Genomic DNA, 19,780 nt, shown 5'->3' with positions numbered 1-19,780 from the left:
TGTGGGAAAGCATCGGAGATGGAAGGCAGCTGTATGGAGTCCTGGATGACAAGTTGCAGAAACTGCTGACGGAGAGGGTGAATCGAGTCAATTTGCCGAGGTGAAAGCCATCCAGCTGGCCCTGGACATTGCTGAACGAGAAAAGTGGCCAGTACTTTACCTCTATACTGACTCATGGATGGTGGCAAATGCCCTGTGGGGGTGGTTGAAGCAATGGAAGCAGAGCAACTGGCAACGCAGAGGTAAACCCATCTGGGCTGCTGCACTGTGGAAAGATATTGCTGCCAGGGTGCAGAACCTGGTGGTGAAGGTACGTCATGTAGATGCCCATGTACCCAAGAGTCGGGCCACTGAGGAACACCAGAACAACCAACAAGGGGATAAAGCGGCTAAGATTGAAGTGGCTCAGATGGACTTAGATTGGCAACATAAAGGTGAATTATTTTTGGCCCGGTGGGCCCATGACACTTCAGGCCATCAGGGCAGAGATGCAACATATAGATGGGCCCGTGACCGAGGGGTGGACTTAACAATGGACACTATTGCCAGGTTATTCATGAGTGTGAAACATGTGCTGCAATTAAACAAGCCAAGCGGTTAAAGCCTCTTTGGTATGGAGGACGATGGTTGAAGTATAAATATGGGGAGGCCTGGCAGATTGACTATATCACACTGCCACCAACCCGCCAAGGCAAGCGCCATGTGCTTACCATGGTGGAAGCAACCACCGGGTGGCTGGAAACATACGCTGTGCCCCATGCCACTGCCTGGAACACCATCCTGGGCCTTGAGAAACAGATTTTGTGGCGACACGGCACCCCAGAGAGAATTGAGTCAGACAATGGGACTCATTTCCGGACTAACCTTATAGATATTTGGGCCAAAGAGCATGGCATTGAGTGGGTATATCACATCCCCTACCACGCACCAGCCTCTGGGAAAATCGAACGGTACAATGGGCTGTTAAAAACTACACTGAGAGCAATGGGTGGGGGAACTTTCAAGCATTGGGATACACACTTACCAAAGGCCACCTGGTTGGTCAACACCAGAGGATCTGCCAACAGGGCCAGCCCAGCCCAGTCAGAACTTTTACATATTGTAGAGGGGGACAAAGTTCCTGTGGTGCATATGAAGAATTTGCTGGGGAAGACAGTCTGGGTTATTCCTGCTTCAGGTAAAGGCAAACCCACTCGTGGGATTGCTTTTGCTCAGGGACCTGGATATACTTGATGGGTAATGCGGGAAGATGGGGAAGTCCGATGTATACCTCAAGGGGATTTGATTTTAGGGGAAAACAGCCAGTGAACTCAATTGTATGCTGTTGCCTGCTGTGTAATGCTTTTATAGCCCATCAACTAGATGTCTCCAGGTCACCAGCGACTGGCCCTGACTTCCCTCCAGCCATCATCCCAACAGAGAATGAACTTTGAACATCATGGACCGAATGGACTCGGCAGCATTATAGGGATTGGTCCATGCACTAAGAAAATGATTTTTTCCTCTTGGTCTGTATGTATATGGATGTATATATGTGGGAGAGCGATGGTGTATTGAAAATGTGGGATCTGAGCACGACGTGAATGGTATGGAATAAGGGGTGGACAATGTCCTGGGTTCAGCAGTAGCAGTCATGTTTTTCCTTTGTGTTAACTGGTGCAGTGCTGTGTTTTGACTTCTAGCTTGAGAACAGTGTTGGTGAAGCCGATGTTTTCGGTTGTTGCTAAGTGATGTTTACCCTGACCAAGGACTCTGTGAGGCTCATGCTCTGCCAGGGAGGAGGGGAAGCTGTGAGGAGGCAGAGACGGGGCGCCTGACCCGGGCTAGCCGGGGAGGTATTCCATACCACAGCACGTCATGCCCGGGGTGGGGGGTAACTGGGAGTTACCCGGAAGGACACGGGCTTCCGGGTGGAACTCGCTTTCTTGGCCGGTGGTATCGTATTCTCTTCCCTTGTTATTTTCCCTTATCATTGTTGTAGTTGATAGTAGCGGTGGTGATTTGTTGCTGGACTGTTCTTGTCTCAACCCGTAGGAGTTGCACTCTCTCGATCCTCCTCCCCGTTCCTCCGGGAGCGGGGAAGGGGAGAGCCCTGGTGCGGGGGAAGGGAGACTGACACGGACCTCGATTGTTGTCAGCTCGGCACCACTCACTGGGAGTGAGTGAACAAGCTACCTGACTGGGTTTAAACCACGACAGATAACCCACCCTAATTTCATTTTAGCCACAACTGTTAACGTGTCTCATTTTGTGCCAGGAACACTGGAATTCCAAATGCAATCAACTTCCCCCACTAACCCTAAAGGGAGTCCAGGGGCAGACACTGCACCCCAAATACATTATATACTCTCTGTAGCTCTCCAGACATTTCCTGCACGATTCCGTTAATCCCTGTTTCTCCAATTTGATTAATCTTTTCACTATGTCAAATACCTTGTGGAAGTCCAGAGAGATTAGATCTACTGCACAGTTTTTGTCAAGAAAGTCAATTCTCTTATCAAGTAAAATCATCAAATTCATCTGATACAATATACGTTTGATAAAGCTGTATTGCATTCTTTCCTTCAAAAAGAAGTTTTTTTCCTTCATAAAGCTTTGTGTAACATTGAGGTCAGCCAAACCAGCCTTTAGTCACATTTGATCAGCTCTTTCTCTTAAAATATACTAGGCAAGTACTATAGGGAGGGGTGAAAGGAACAGTGTTCCACCTGGAGACATACTCCCTACATATTGGCTCCAGCAAAGCCACAGCAGAATAGCACCTAACCTCTATTACCTGCTTTTCCACCTTTTTTTTTTTTCATGTTTGGAGTTTCTTACATTCTTTACTTCAAAAGCGGTTTGAAATCAGGCTTTTACAGTGTCAAAGTACAGAATCAGGGGTTTAGGAATCAAACAGACCAAGTTCAAGAAAAAATAATGTAAGTAGTGTATTTCCACAAGACCATCAGATAAAAAATGCTGTACCTTTTCTCATGGCAATTAGGGAATCTGTTCGCTGAAACAGGCCAGAGAATTGCTAAGTGCATAGAAGTAGGTGTTTAGAAATGAAAATAAAATTGAGAATATTACATGTGTTTTTTGCTTGGGTTTGATCCAGTTGTCTGGGTGCTGCAGCTAACTGGCTATTAGAGATACACAGCCTTCTGGCTAGGGATCTAATTCTTAAGCATTTCTATGTCCAGTGAAACACTGGCACAGGTTGCCCAGAGAAGCTGTGGCTGCCCCATCCCTGGCAGTGTTCAAGGCCAGGTTGGATGGGGCTTTGAGCAACCTGGTCTAGTGGAAGGTGTCCCTGCTCATGGCAGGGAGGTTGGAAATGGATGATCTTTAAGGTCCCTTCCAACCCAAACGATTCTATGATTCTATGATATCCTTTGGTCACTCATGGAAAAGGACATGAATTTGGGAACCTGAGAAGCTCCTGTGTGCTAAATTTATGTTAGCAAGTTTTTAATATTAACATCTTTCTCTTCCTTGCTGTCCCTTCTCCCTTCATCCTACCCACCAACAACAAATCATTTTTCTTTGCTCAGCCAGGGCAGCTTTTTCACTTTTCCTCCTTAAACCTTTGGTGCCCCTCCTTATTTTGTGATATTACTATATCTTAGGATGGCCAGATGTGACTGTATCCTGACAGATAATAAACAGCACCAGCTTTTCATAGATCTAGTCTATGAGTAAGCCCTAAGTAAGCCCAAGAGTGGTACAGTTTACATAAGGGAAGAAGATGGGGACAGAGGAGAGTAGAAGGCCATGAGTTGGAGGGGCTTCACACCCAGAAATGCTGTGCCTTGTACAGGTTACATCACATCTTTATGCTTTGTTTTTTGCTTTCTTGTGGCTGACTGTCCATGGCAATGATACACTCCCAAGCCAGCTCCTCAACACCTTTGTTCAGCACAGCGCTTGGCCAGAGCTCTGCATCTCATCTTCCCTCCTTATTATCCATGCTGAGATGTAGGAGACTGTTTCAATAACTACTGAGAAATACTGCACAGGACTGCATTATGGCATTTTACTGTTCATATTACAGACAAACAATAAAGTTGATGAGTTAATGAAAATATAGAAAAAGGAGGGTATTTCACTTGCACTGTTCTAGGAGCTCCTCAAGCAGCCATGGAAGGACAATTAAACTATTCTTATAAAAAATAAAATGAATGGTTAGTGACTGGAATTAGAAGAGAAAGTAATCAAATTGAAACATGATTATTATCAAAGACAGACTCTAATAGGATACCAGAGTCCGGTTGAAAGTTCCGGCAAATTTGAACTTAATGCCAAAGAAAACCCCACTTAATCGTCTTTGTTTCACTGAACAGTTTTATGAACCTAGTAGGGAAATTTTAACAAATCTGATTATGCAGGGGGAAAAGCTGTTGTCATAATTAATCTGATTCAGAAATCAGACTCCAGCAAAGGGGGAAATTTCCTTCTCATTTATATTCCTGTCAAACCACTGAAATCAGAGGGCTTCAGGAAAGTTTTAGACTTCCTTTGTGAAACTATCTTGCTTGACAGTAACTGGGCTTATACTTAGATTTAGGTGATTCTCCCAGTATACTCAAACATTATTGAGTATTATTATTACATGGAAAAAAAGATCTCTGGAGCAAAACCCCAGTTCAGGATTTAAGTTTTTAAGAGTAAAATGTGTTTGTACATTTAAAGTCAGGAATTATACCAGACAGTAGTAATTGTACAGTAGAGAATATATCTCATATATATCTCAACAAATACATACACACAGAATCTTGATCCTCTATTTCATTAAAAATGGCTATATTAAAAATTAATACCATGAAATTTCTTCACAGTGTCTCAAATACTTCAAGGAATGTCCTAGTAGCTAAAATATTAGTAATAAAATACTGAAATAAAATGCATGAATAACTTTGGGCAGACAGTGGCTTTTTGTTCAGTGGTTGCACAGCTCTTGACACAATGGAGTCCCTGAAAGGGAAACCTGAAAGGACCAAGCCATCCAAAATAATTAATGCACATGATTGAGTTATTTGCAAAAGACAGGAAAGAAAAAGCAGATCTTCATCTTTTGGACTTAAACCTGTACTGTCGTGGTGTCTGGGAAAGACATCACTTACTACTTACCAGTCTAGTAACACTGGGTTCCTAAATGGCTCCAGATCAACAATTCTTCATGTCATCCCATGTTTGTCAAGGCCAAATTCTGCCCATTTCCACTAGCACAGGTAGGATTACCTGTATCGACTGCTGAAGAGTTGCTCTGTATTAATGCAGGTAGAGCTGAGAGCTGAATTTGGTCTCCACTTCTTTACCCCTGTGAAAGGTATAGTTTGGATTTCCTCTGTCTTGGAATCCTATCTTGACACATGCACACAAGTATCTCATTAGTGACCTCACACATGAATGCAGCTCTTGCCTTGGAACCCTCTGCTGCTATGAACCCATGCTGTCTGCCTCCCACTGACAGGCAAGTGGCTCTTGTTTGAAACAGCTTTTCACACAGATACTTTAAACCCTGCAGTCTGTGTGCAAGGCAGACACTCATCACTGACACAGGGCATCGAGGCTCTCACACCATGCAGCCTGGGGAGATTTCAGTGTGCTCTTCACTGGGAAAGGCTATACCAGGATCAGGTAGGATGCTTGGGAAAGCAAAGCCTCATCACAGGGTGCTTCATGCTCCAGGGCCATCTCTGCCGTCCCCAACATCCTCCCAGCTCTCCTCTGCACCAGCTACACCATACCATGCCCGTACACATCCACAAGGAGAGAGCAAACTGTGCTTTGATACTGGGTAGGACATTTCACACTTGACAGTGTTTTAGCTAGTTTAGCTAGACAGTGTTTTAGCTAGTTTTGTTCACTAGCTTTTAAAACATAGCTGGTTTCTGTGGTCTAAATTTTCAGCTGGGAGCCCCTGCAATAGAAGGGCAGGATTTGTGTACTGCTGGATAAATCCTCAAGCAGTGTTTTTTTGTGAAGGATATGGCCCCTCATCCTGATAGGGATGAACTCCCCAGCTTGCAGTGCAGCTTCTGCACCTGAAATTTCACAGTTTTAGAGTCAAGGTTATTTCCAAGGGTCCAAAAATAGAGCAAGTACAGACACAAAAATCTAGAGAATCTACTTAAAACTCCTCAGAGTAAAGGTCAGATTATAGGTGTATTTATGGACAAGTTGTTCCTTTTTCTTTTTCCTGCTTTTAAAATATCCTGAAGTAGAGAAACAATGCAGCATTACTTCAGTGGGCATAATGAGTATAAAATCATTTCAAACAGACGTAAACAGCATTAGGTAATGAAAACCAGAGATAACTCACTGGCTAAATTCCTCTGGAGTCCTATTCACTTCAGCCTTTGATGATACATTAATATTTTGCATATGAAGAGTTGAAAAATGTATCAGAGAGGATGGAAAAAGAAGAGATTTATCAATGAAAAAAATGCGTGTTTATGTCAAAGGAGTATCCTTGTAGCCTGTGTTAAAAGCAAACCTTTATCATCCTGCCTCTTTCCTCTTGGAAAGCATCTGCTTGATTTCCAAATACCATTTCCACCCCCCACCAAATCATTTCTCCATAAACATGTCTTGTGTTCTCAGCTGCTTTGCTGATGGGTAAGAGGTGACAGCTTTGTATAGGGGCTGTAAGCTTTTCACATGGGGGAAATAACTTTGTATGAAACCCATATATGTTTTAAGACGGATGTTTAAGATCAAATGTTGCCCTCAGTGGTATAAATCCCAAACAACTCTACTTAAGTAAATACAGTCACATCCCTTTGGTCACTCCAGGTTTACACAGGAGAACTAAGGAAAGATTTTGAAGCTTGGTGAGTTTTTATATTCACAACCATAAATCCTCTGTCAGTGTCTTTGGTGGGACCCACACACCCTGCGGGAGCATGTGAGCACCTGATACAGACTAGGTCAATAAAATCAAGAAGCTGCATCTTATGAGAGGTTTCTCTGTCCCCACCAGCCCATTTTCTCCCAACAGGCTGGGCTTCAAACTCAGCCCAATGCTCATCCTGCTCCCCAGCTGCTTCTTCACCCTCCAAGCAGGGTTGCATCACCTGCAGCATCCCGTGCAAGCATCCATGGTGATCACAGACACAAGAGCCAGAGAACATCAAGACACAGCTGGGGGAAAATGGAAGAAAAATTGTCTCCTGGCACCCTGTTCCCAGGCCAGCACAACCCTGAGCTCTCCTGGAGGATGCAAACCCCCATCTCCCTGCGCAGTCATAGTATTAGCCTGGAGGCAACCACTGCCTCCACAACCTGAGAGGAAACAAGGGCCCATCGTGGGTGAGGTGTTGCTCTGCCCTTCCTGCACAGGCATGCCTCTGCACACCTCCGCAGCTAAAAGGCAGCTCTAATGCCCATGCCAGAGTAAGTATTGTGAGATGTGCTGCTTGTCCTCAGTTTAGGAAAACTGAGAGGGGCCTGTGGAGCCAGTGAAGTTGTGAGAGCTGTGCTGAGACCTTGATGGCTCTGACATCTTATACATATATAGAAAACAGCCTTTCTTTCTGTGTGCCTTGTAGTCCAAAAAAGAAAAGTAAAATGTCTGCAAGATGGTTGTGAGGACATTGCAAGGGAGGTTGTGCCTTCAGTAGCAGACGTATAAGACCAGCAGCATACAGCGTAAAACACACTGCACAATACAGAAGCTACTTCAGGCAGTTTTAGGCTCTTGCTATTCTGAATTTCAAGTTTATCAGGTAGTCAGCAACAATACAAGCTTAACAAAACTGTATTTCAGTCATCCTGTTTCAGTTCTCAGGTAAAGCTCGCAAAGCACTTTATAAAGGCGGAGGATTATTCTTAGCTTACAAGTGGGGAAACTGAGGCACAGTGCTGCAAAATGACCTCTGCACATTACAGATGCTGACTCCCAGCCTATTTACCTGTCCGCTTCTGTTATTGCTTCATTGAACACTCCCCTCACTCAGGCACAGCAAAGTCCCCTTCCCTCCCCCTGTGCATGTTCTCTCCACAACTTGATCTTTCACACCTGGCGTGCAGAGCTTAGCACACAGCACCAAGCCATCAAAGAAACCCAAACAGGCATTTCACTGATGCAAAAGACCTTTTGAAAAGAGAGAGAACAGAAATAGCAGCATGAGCTTCATCAGAGAAGTGACTATTCCACCAAAGCAAAGCAGCAGCTGAGTAAAGAATAAAAGGAAGACCAGATTAAAGGAGATACGAATCCTGAAGAAAGGATTGCTCTGCATAGCAAATGATTTGCAGGGGAGTGGAAAAAAGGCAAGGAAAGAATTATCTAGCAATATCTTGCTGAAGTGGCTGGAGATGTAATATTAACATAGGAATAGGAAAGCGTGGCTAGAAAAAGTCGTCAAGAGCTGGTGGAGAAACAGCTAGGCAGTGTATGTAAAATCAGAGAGTATTTAAGTGGCCAATTTGGGTTTTCTATGAAAGGTGAATAGCATAATGTATTATCCATCACAAAGCAAGGAAATCACAGCAGCATTGGTCGGAGCAGTGCTTCAGGAAATTATTGAACAAGCAAGAAACAACCTCTGATCACAGCATTCTGGGAGAGGAGTAAATTTGGAGAATTGCACACAGAGCTTAAACCAACATGGGCTACAAATGTTTGAACAGTAATCCATTGCTTAACAAATGGGAAAGCAGCAGGGAGCAATTGCTGCTCAGCAGAACTGTTCAGAGCAGGAAACCATCTCTGCCCAACAGTTGCACACAAAATCAGGCTTTGAAAGCACTGGTACTGAGACCCAAACTGAGGAGAGTAAAATCACTGAAGTGTGAAATCAGGTTGGAATTACTCATCACTCAGCCTGGAGACTATCCCCAGCAACTGCGTGTGCATCCTCAGATACATATTTTACTAGCCTTTACGCAGTAAACATTCAGTGGGTCCAGCAAGCAGCATTGTGTAAGTAACCTGTTTTGTTGGATTCTGTTTTGTTGCCATTCAAACTTATAGTCAATCTTCAGTGATTTACTGAAGAGGATTGAGCACACCAGAAAATCATTTAATTTCATCATCTCTGCCAAAAGAATTCAATAGTTTACACTACCCATCATTGTGAAAGATTCTCTTTGAGTCTGGATTTCCCTTCCAAGTAATCATGAAAGGATGCCTGATCTATGCCTGAGCAGAAAACATACCGAAGTCAGTAGAGGGGTCCCTGTTTGCACCAGTAGAAGCAGTATGAAGAGTTAAAAAAAGATTTATTCTGATAACTGTCTTAGGTATGTCCCCTCTCTGCTGCTCCTTGATACCACTGATGACTAACACTGATGCAGTATGTAGAAGCTTTGATGTTTCTGAAAATTAGCTCTGTTTTATGGTATATTTGCTCTAGGTAACATCCCAGCTGGCAAGTATTAATCAACTAGCACATCCAGAAGTGCAGGAAAAAAGTAAGCTCTTGAAGATAGAAAGCAAAGGATGGGTTAAAGAGTCTTTATTTTTGCAAGCAAGTAAATGTACTCTGTTCCCCATCCGCCCCCAGAAAGTATGAAATGTAGCAGATGTTCTGAGAACAGCTAGCCTGCAGACTCTGTATAAATGAAGGTTGAGTTAGGGAAGAAGAAGGCAGAATAATGTTTACAAGAGAAGAGCAAGAAGATTTCCGACACCTGGGCAAGTTAATGATGGCAGATGGCAAAAGTTGAAGGCAAAGAGAAGGAGCAGTGAGCACCAGCAGCTGTCGAACAAATGGGGAGTAGAAAGGCCTCCACTGAAACTGCACAGGAAGAATTTAATACTGGCAGTTCTGTAAGAATGATAGTGTGACTATGCAAAGAGGAGCCTGTGTTTTAACTCCTCAGACAACTACTGTCAAAAGTACTCAATGGATTGTCAACTAAGGAGATTTTCACAGCAAGAACCATCTATTTGCATCAAATATCATCAGCCTACAGAGCAGCACCTTCTGGGTCATTTAACAACACTCCAGATGTAGTTATTTTCTCCTAGGCAAGTGGCTCACAAAGAGCTATGCAAGAAAAAGACAGAATTGGCATGTAAAGGGGGACAATCACACAGCATGTGGAAGTGATTAGCTAGTCAGTGTAATATAACTCAGTTAAATGAACAGATTTCCAGGACCTATGTCCTATGATTCTCAGCATGAGAGAGACTGCAAGACTATGGCCAAACACAGGGTTGCATTTCACCATCAGTAAACAAGTGATTTCTGACTTTATGCTAAAGATAATGGTTTATGACTAGTCACTCAGAATAACCTGAGTGATTTCCTGTGGCAGCATGTCAGCTGTTGCACTCTGAAGGCGTAGAAGACACAGGTGCTGCCTGTTTTACCACTGGAAAAAGGAGGGAGACAGCCAGAGCTGTAAATACAGGGACTGACTTCAACCAACTTTCTTGATTATTCTTTCATTTAAAAGACAGACATGGGGTTAGTGCATTTAGCCTAACTGTTAGGAATCTATCTGCCCCTACATTACACTCGCCCTTTTTAGGAAATAGCTGCCCTCTGCAAAACTCAGTTCTGAGTTCAGGCACCGCAAAGCCTGAGAGTGTCTAGACATGTATGACAGAATTCGGTCTCTTTAGAAGGATCCTTCTTAATGTTAAGACTAACTTTCATATACACTTATATGACCTGTTACCTGCCATGCACATCGCAGCTGTATTATTTGCCAGCCTAACTCTGCAGTGACCATTGAGACTCTACAGAGAGACCCAACATGGAAGAGCTATCAACAGATCATTCCTGCAATTCCTTTAATACCCAATTCACACCAAGTATCTATGGATTAGCGAGACACCCTGCTGCTGTTTCAAAAAGACTCAGCAAGTGGGTAGAAAGGATGCTGTCTGATAGGTAAGCAACTTCAGAACAAATTCACGCTGTTCTTAGAGAATTTGTCACCACAGGGGAAGAAAAGGTTATTGTATGTGAACCTGCATCTTTAATTACATTGTGTGCTTCCCTATGCAATTAGAAATGTGCATTTGTAACAGATAGCTACACTTTCTAGTTATGTACTTATCAAATTCTTGTTATAATTAGGATGACTCATAATGAAATTATGCACTAGTTGCTCCATTCATTATATTGTTTGACTTACAGTGAGCATGCAAACTACAAATCTCCTGAATTCTTCCCATCTATCATCCTCCTTAGCCATTTCCTTAGCAAATACTGGTCAGAAACAGAGGCATTTTAAATTATTGCAACTCTTTTGCAGGGAATGAGTTTTCTCAAAGAGGGTCTACTGCTGCAGGGCTGAGTAGCAATCTCAGCTCCTATAGGAGTCAATAGGGTTTTCCTAATGGAGGGCAAAGTGCAAGTACATGTGTGCCCTCTGTTTCAACAGGACAATTGTACTTTGCAGCATTCTCACAGTCCAGGAAGACAGAAAATTGCCATACCAAATCAGAGCAGTGCTCCACCACTCTTTGTATCTTCTCTCCAGCAAAGAGCAGATTGGTGCTCATCAGAAAAATGCAACAACAGTAGAACCCTGGTAAAGATAGGGAGGAGTTCCAACACTGATGGGACTGATGGCAGCTGCTGCTGCTGTTCAGTGATTAGAAAAAGTCTGGGGAAAGGGCAAGTATCACAGAATATGTCCCTAGCACTGAATATTTTTGAACTAATCAGACCCTATATGATCTTTCTGATCATTCCCTTTTAGCCTAACTTTTGCACCTTGAATAGTTTACCTCCCCCTTTCAGCTACTGCCTGACATTAATAAGGACATTATTCACCCCTCACAGGTAGTTATCACGTGTTGACCACATCCAATTGACTTTAACCTACTGCAAAGGATTGAAGCCTTTGGGATTGCTGTGGCAGGGAGGTCCATGGCTAGTTTGTTTACACCATAAGGGAGGAGCTGGGATAGTCATCCATATTTTTAAGAGCCCCCAGCATGCATAAAGGGGGAACTGTGAACATGGGTTGCAAAGATCACCTGCTTTAACCTGTCTTTGAACACTGTTGTGCCCAGTTCAGCACTACAATACCACAAAAGATCATCAAGAAAGTCAGTAACCCTAAATTTGAGTATCTCCAATAGGAATCTAATGTCTTTTGAACTGCTGTGTCATACCACTTGCAAATCAATTAGTGAGACAGAATTATATTGCTCAGGACAAGGAGAACTTTTATTTCCCCTTTTTTCTTTCCTGCCTTAAGGAGAATGTAATGCTTATGAAAGATGCTAGATAGATGGCAGTGAAAAAATGAATTATTCACAAAGCAGGTATTGTTCTGGCAGCCATGCTAGCGGTCAGCATGTAACTGTGCACCTTGAAATTCATGCCTACAAACTCTGAAGTCCCCTTTGCTCTCCCTTTTGGGAGAAGCTTAAGGTTCTAATAATCCCCCACTCTAAATGGAGAAACAGAACTGGAGCCTCAAGACCTCCCCTCCAAAACTGATTGTGTAAAGTGCAGAGGTGAAAAGGGGAAGAGCAGATGTCCAAGAGTGACAGCAAGTACAGGCATGGGAAGCACAGGGTGTGAAGGCAGCCCTGTTATGAGCAGTACTAATTTAGGGACAAATGTCATGCTTGTCATAGCCCCAGATGTCCCCATCAGCATCTATGGCTTGCCTGCACCAGCAACAAGCTTGCTTTCACTCAAGTTTCCATGAAGGCCAATTCAGAAAGAGGAAAGACCTGCAGATCACATGGAGCACACACGCTGACATGGTGTTTGGTAAAGCCCTTGGCAGTGTGGGCATCTGGTGTGCTGGTGGCAGGAAGTCATGTGGGGAAAAAAAGGGATGGTTTAAGTTGGCCATTTTTCCTTCCAGGAGCAAGGCAGAATTTACCACTTGTTCAGCGCAGACCAGCAGCCTCTTCTGCAAGAGCAACTTTCAAATAGCCTGTAACAGTCACAGTAGAACACAAATCCAAAGGAGAAGAATCAGACCTTAACTAGCCCTCAGTGCCCTCAATCCCTAACATTTAAAAACCTAATGCATATTAGTGTTCTCTTAACCCCTTAGTTCTCCATGGTCTGAGGCACAGCTGGGTTTTCACTGTGATCTGCTTTGCCCCTTCATCTCTTTAAATGCCTTCCATTTCTGAGACGTCTCCATGCATGGTATATTCATTGTAAGCCAAGGGCTGTGAATTAGGCAGGTGCTAAATAAGCAGCAAAAGAGCTAACTCTATCTTGCTCTCTCCCAGCCTGCCTTGGCTCCAACTTGTCTCTCCAGTCCTTCAGCCCGCGTGCCGTTGCTGCTGGCACCATCTGTGCTGGTGGCTTTTACTTTTGTCCACTAGGGACCACAATGGGATCAGCAACACTAAAGTAACAGCAGATGTTAACACGCATTGATCCGTCTTGACCTGGGCTGATTATTAACTGACAACCAAGAAGAAAAAGGCTCTAAGATCTCAGAAGAGCACTAATGTCTCTGTCCTGGGATCTACTGATGTGCATAGTTTTACTGAAAACAGCAGTCTCCAACAGCATCCTCTCACCACCACTCTTCTCCACATCACAGGCACCACAAATGCTGTGCATTGCTTCTGTTTCTTCTGCTTATCCCAGATGCTGTCAACTTGCAAATTTAGATTGTAAGACCCTGCTACCTGCAAACTGTATTTTGCTTTTAGGAAGTGTAGTGGACATCTGTCACTGTGTAAATACAAACCAAAGCATGGTCCATACATCCCCTTCATTCACTTTGTGCCACATCTGCCTTATGGAGTTTTATGAACTTTCAGCCGCCAATCGCTGCTTCCACTCACCCCTGCGACAGCCTCTGCTCACAGTGGGGGTGGACGCTGTCGCGTTTCTCTTGTCGTTCACATCAGTCCTGAGAGCTACGGCACTTCCCATTCCCGCGAGTGATTTTTCTCGTCAGTTTCAAAACAATGTGTGAAACCCTGCTCTGCAGAAACAGTAGCCTCAGTAAGTTTAAGGATGACTGAAGCTATTTCCTCCACTGGGGAGGTTTAAAAACTATGGAGGGATGAATGGAGTTAGACCTATCGCTGCATTTCTAGCAGACATCCTATTACAGCACTGAATAAAAGCAGGAATGACATGTCTAGCCTAGGTTAATAAACCCTACCGAGTGCAATGCCTTAAAAACACTATGAAACAGCCTTAAGTCAGCTTGAGATAACTAATTTCAAGCATGGCTGTCTAGTGTGCCTGTCATTCCTATTGTCCTTCCAAACTATTTCAGACATTTTGAGCAGGGAGTACTAAGCTATGAGTTAGCAGGGGTTGTGACATTAATGGTCAAAAAAGGTTTAAGCACCAGGAGGGAACAATGACAGCGCTTAACAACTGGTGGCAGTTTGGAGGATTCTGCTGGATCTCTGTTTATTAATAATTAGGCTTCGCCTCGGAGGAAGATGTGACAACTATCGGAGGTAGGATTTGCATGGGAAACAAAGGGAGCTGTTGCTGTTCGGTGCCTATTGTTTGTGTTTCGCTCACTGGCTTTCCGAGCACAGCCAGGTGCAGTCGGCAGCGGTGAGGCAGTTGTGGGGAGGGGGTGGTAGGAAGGGGGGATAGCCAAGGGGGGAAATACTGTTGACAGTCCTGTGGTTTATGGCAGAAATGCCTTGAGGACAAACTGGCTCAAATCTTGCTGCCTGCTGAGTGTGCATTCCACATCGCCATTCCCACGGAGTAAAATACATAGAGGTCATGCAGAAAACACTTTACTCCTTCTCTACTGAGCCAGCTGGGCTGTTTCTGAGATGGTAGAAGACAGAGGAGAAGCTGCCCTAAAATAAATGGGGAAGAAGAAAGCTATGGAGCCTGTAAGATGTGGGAGACATGCTATTAATGTGTAAAATGTGTCTGGAGTGTCACCAATGTCACTTGAAAAAGGGATAACAGAAGTGGGGGGGTGGGGTGTGCATGTGCTTGCAGGAGGGTTTTTCTGGGTGAGGAACTCCTCAGGTTATAACCTATTGCAAAAAAAGGTGCAATGTGTCCATCCATTTTGCATAATCAAAGCTTCTTCTGCACTGTTGGCATTGTCTTGCTGGATGAGAATTGTAGTTTCAGACAGAAAAAGCTACTATTTCCTCCTGTGCCACTGCTGGCCCCCTGCCACTCTTCCTCCCTCTGAGATAAAACAGTGTGAGAAAGGGTGCAAACAATGTATAGTTGGATGCTGAAAGGGTTGTGAGTGAGGGCTGAGGGGGGAATGAACACCCAGTAGTATAACAGGAAAGCTTCCCCTTGAAAATGCTTGCTTCTTCCCAGCCAGAAGTTCAAGAGATGATATGCAAAGTTAGAAGCCTCATATACTTTTTGACGATGCGCCTGTTTATCATTACCAGCCAAGGAAATGTTCAAACATCAGTCTGTTCTGCATGGCAAAAGAGGGCAGCGAGGTTGCATGGGGTCCTTGTCAGTGCAGGGCTGCAAGTTTGTGTTTTTGTCACTGCATATGACCCCCACCAAGACAAGTAACAAGAACTAAATGAATTAAAATCTTACATCCCTTCATATGCAAAATCCTTATCATGGGTGTATTTGATCCAAGTGCGATATTCCCTGTATGATGAATTGTTTTGACTTGTGTATTAAAGTTTCATTCCCAAACAACAGAGAGGCTTAAGAGTGAGTGGTATTTAGTAACAACAAAATGTTCTGCTTGCCGAAATGCTTCTCATAGGAGCATTTAAAAATGCACTTAAAGAAGTGAAGAGTCATATCTTGCAGTAAGAGCTATGGTATCACTCGCTGTGTTAAATTTTAAAATTAAGGTTATGATGTCATTTTAAATCTACTTTAATATGGGTGTCATTAAGTATACTTTACAATACTGTTGTCAAAGGCTCACAACTCAGAGAACTGTGTTAGATTGATTGTTTTCATTAAATATTCATTAGAAAAAGAATCCCTATCTAGCAGGGACTTACCCAGTAATTTGAATTTACTCATCCTAACTAATGTCCCCTTTAAGGAGAATTCAGTGTATTATACTACATTGTAAACAGGTCATGATATAATTCATTCAATGACAAAACACCCGTGACAATTTAACAGCTAAAATGCTAAATGTATTCCATCAAAATAAACACAGATTTTGCTGAAGAGAAGCAGCTATATTGGATCAGGAAGTGTGAGAATTTTTCTTAGGAAACATAAAATAAATATTCTCCATTTGATCCAAGCAACAACTTTTCAGTCAATCGCATTACTTTGCATTGCAAATTGTGGGAAAAAAATAATTTCTACCTGTGTTATTTACACTACTGAGTAACATAATGATAACAGTGAAAACTTTCTCTCAAAGAAATTGTTTCTAGTGGTTTGCAGTATGGATCAAAGAGATATTATGCAGAGATATTAAATCTGTGTCAGAAATGAGCAATGCATGTGGAAATCGAGTATATATTTTTTCCTTCTTGTTTCACTTCTGTCCAGAGGCTTAGACTATTTTACTTTGTTTTACTTCAGTGCCTTTCTGAGGGAAGGGGTTGAATGGGTAAAACCACAAGGAAGTCAAAGACTGAGTTGAGCCTGTGTCCAGCTGCATAACTCCCAGAGGACTTGGGCAAGTCTCCCAACCTCTTTGCAAAAGAGACAGTGTAATAGCCCTGCTTTTCAACTAGTGCACTCTCCTCACCTTTGAGGAAGGTGTACTAGTGGTGCAATGGAAATACAGATGATAGTGTTCAGGGAATGAGGCTGAATGTAGAGCTCCAGATAAGGCAAACTGCTAAACAAATTTTTATAGCAGGAGCAGGTTAATATTTCAGGCATTTTCAAGTGCAAAATAAGACATAACGCAAATCCCATGATTCAGAACTAAATCTGTTTTCAGAACTAGTCCACTTACAAAAACTTCTGCCAGCAGCAAATATCCATTCATCTAGGGCCTGTCAGAAGTGATTCCAAAATTTCTCAGCATTCCCTTTGCTCCATCACTATAGAGGAGATGCTGAACCAAATTGCATCAGATTGATTCACTGGGCTGAGAAACAATTTCTCTGTTTACTTCAGAAGCTCCATGAGTACTTTTTGCCACAAACCTCACTCACCCTTCTGCTTATGGATTGTCTATGGAGCTCATGCAATTTTCTAATTTATTTACTTGATATTTGAGAATTTCTTCAGTGTACAACTCTTGGCTTACAGATCTTTTGGGAATGGCAAATGTTTGCAAATTCATACTGTGTTGCTTAGTTCAGTCATGTGGTGTTCCTTGATTAGATGATGTGTGTAGTTAACTTAGAGAAAGTGAATTGCAAATTTCACAACCAAGTATACTGTTTCATATTGGATTTCCATCCCTATCTGAGCAGTCAGGTTTAAAATTCATGTCTTGCAAGTAGTCGTATGAGCAACACATAAGCACTGAAGTGTTCCCACTAGACAGATGTGAGAGCCAGGTTAAACAGCTTTGTTTCATATGAATATTCATGAAAAGTGTTTGAATTCTTAAAGCTCTGTTAAAATGAATAGTCAGCATCATCCATCACACACTGCATGGGTCATTCTCTTACAATGCTTGCTATGTCCCTGTATTTTCCCTAACTCTCCCTGTGGAAACTCTGCAGCCAAATTGAAAGGAAAAAACACCATCATGGAAATTTCTAAATTTCCCACATTATAGCCCCTCCTGTTGTGCTTGTCTTGCACATTGCATGACATGAAGACAGCCAACAGAGAGGACAGCAAAAGAGCATCAACACTGATGCACTGAGTGAAGGAGAGAAAACATTGAAAGAGTGAACAAATAAGGGTGATGACTGGCAGAGCAGCGGCCAGTCACACAGAGGGTGTATGTAGGAAGTAAGGATTGACACAGTGTGAGTACATAAATACACCAATACAATTTTTAACAATGAATCTAGTTATTTTGGGTCATTAACGCCAAGGTTTATGATCTTACCAGACCCAGTCTATGGCAAGCCCTGGAGTTGTCACTCCCAATTCTTCCCTGTGCTGGTAGGTGCTACATGGGTGCTCACCACAGATGCAGTCAAGCAAGTGGGTGATGTGGTTTAACTTTTGTCATGCAGGGGTCTGATGACACGCTAAAGAGCTATGGAAGACTTGTGAAAATAACAGACAAAAAGAAAACTAACTAACAGCTGGTGCACTGTTTAAAAGCAGTGAAAATCAGTTGGGCGAAGAATTTCTGTCAAGTGCTTTTTACCAGAGATAAAACAAAAAATCACCTGTCAAAACACCAAGCTCTTTTGACTCAGAAACAAATGAGGAGGAAAAGGTTATAAAACATGACTATATTTGCCTTTTAAATGATTTTCTTTCTGTACTTATGCCGTATAGAAGGAAACCTCAGGTCTCCTACTGAGTGAGCTATATTGTCCAACTACTTTACGTAGAAAGTCAGGTGTGTGCTGGATCAACAGGGTTGCTGTGACTGCACAGAACCAACCAGCAGTGTTACGACCCCATTAGATGGTCTTTTTTACATTTTAAGTTATTTTAAAGTTCAACCATCCTAGATATCTACTCTAAAAAACAGAAATATGACTAAATTGCACGCAGCAAGCACTGTGTGCAAGGCACACAGCAAGAGCCACTATGGACAATACACGTGCGTTCATAATCTGTCAAGGCACATTTAAAACTGCTTAGGGAGAGTAAGAGAATGAAAAGAATCAGAGGAACTAAAATCAAAGCAAACACAGAGGATCTTTGCTAGGGCAAAAATTGACTCAATGTAATCTGGAATGAAATCCCGAATTCAAACTCCCCTGAATACCACTAAATGTCTTATTAGATCTTCAAATACTTTTTCTTTCTTAATATAAAGCTATTACTCATAATTAACCCACATCTCTGCTTGTGCCAAGCAGAATAATTTTGTGTGGACCACTTTTAAAGAAGCAGTTAATTATTAGAGAGAAAACACAGAAAATGTCAAATCCCAGCTCTCTATGCTCACATTGCTGGTTGCCCCTTTGGTCTGTGCTTTAGTGCTTTTGAAGCTTGGTTGGGAGCAAAGAGCTCCCACTGATAAGCTCCACAGGAACACACAGCAACATCTTGCAGCTGTAGCATCTTCTTCTAAGATCCTTGAAAGGTCAGAGGCAGCAACAGTCACAAGTGTACCTGGGTATCCACTCTGTTTACTTATCATCTGCTTCTAGAACCTTACAGGAGTGACATGGCAACTCTGAGGTCCTCATCAGCCTTTCAAAACTACTCCAGTAAATGCACAAGCTCTTTAGGTAATCATTTGCATCACATAACTGAACAAAACCTCATCAAAGCTTGCACAAGCCTATCCTACCTGCTGAATCCTTGGCCCTGATCTGAACCGCAGCTCCCCATGACACGGAACTGGAAGATCCAAAAACAGTGGGGAAGGTATCTTTCAGAGGAAAGGAGAAACATTTCAAACTGTCTGTAAACCTTAAGCGTCTCCAAAACACTGAAAGGGGGTTATAGCAGAATCCCCAGACTGAGGACGTGATGGGCATAAGGAGCCAAGACCTGTATCCTGACCATTCCCAGGTACCCAGCAATTTTGTCTGAACTCAGTGTCCCTCCCGCTCTGTGTGCTCTAAGTCAACCACTGGCAGAAAGGTTTTGAAGACCAGAGGAGACAAAAGAGCATTTGTCCCATTTCCACACTTTCCTTTCAGTAGACCAGTGATTCAGAGGGGGGCTGAAGCTTCTGCTTAAGCCTAAAGTGGTTCATCTGTCCAAGGTCACCATCCAGGCACTGTCCTTGTGTGCCTGCTGAGGCACGGTACCAAAGAAGGGACAAGATAACATTGCCTGCCTTAAAGAAGTGTTGCAGAAAACATTCAATATACTTGGCTGTACTTTACTTGCGGGCAAGCTATTTTCCACCT

General features: G+C 43.0%; 1 protein-coding gene across 5 annotated transcripts in view; it reads left to right on the top strand.

Annotated features, from left to right (window-relative positions):
- Nucleotides 1-19,780, top strand: part of LOC133268800 (calcium-activated potassium channel subunit beta-2) — a 154,058-nt gene that overhangs the window by 40,525 nt on the left and 93,753 nt on the right. Inside the window, exon 1 of one of the 5 annotated variants that reach the window (XM_061452484.1) lies at nucleotides 13,554-14,353. The exons of 3 other annotated variants lie outside the window; for them this stretch is intronic. The gene's annotated coding sequence lies outside the window, so the exon portion shown is untranslated. Of the gene's footprint in view, nucleotides 1-13,553; nucleotides 14,354-19,780 lie in introns of those variants that run through there. One more of the 5 variants, XM_061452481.1, reaches the window with a different exon arrangement.

This window comes from Pezoporus flaviventris, unplaced genomic scaffold, assembly GCF_033815535.1.
Source record: "Pezoporus flaviventris isolate CSIRO_AGI_PZ_B2104156 unplaced genomic scaffold, CSIRO_AGI_Pfla_v1 ptg000013l, whole genome shotgun sequence".
Taxonomy (NCBI): domain Eukaryota; kingdom Metazoa; phylum Chordata; class Aves; order Psittaciformes; family Psittacidae; genus Pezoporus; species Pezoporus flaviventris.
Note: the sequence above shows the minus strand (reverse complement) of the source record. Positions and strands in the feature narration are given on the sequence as shown.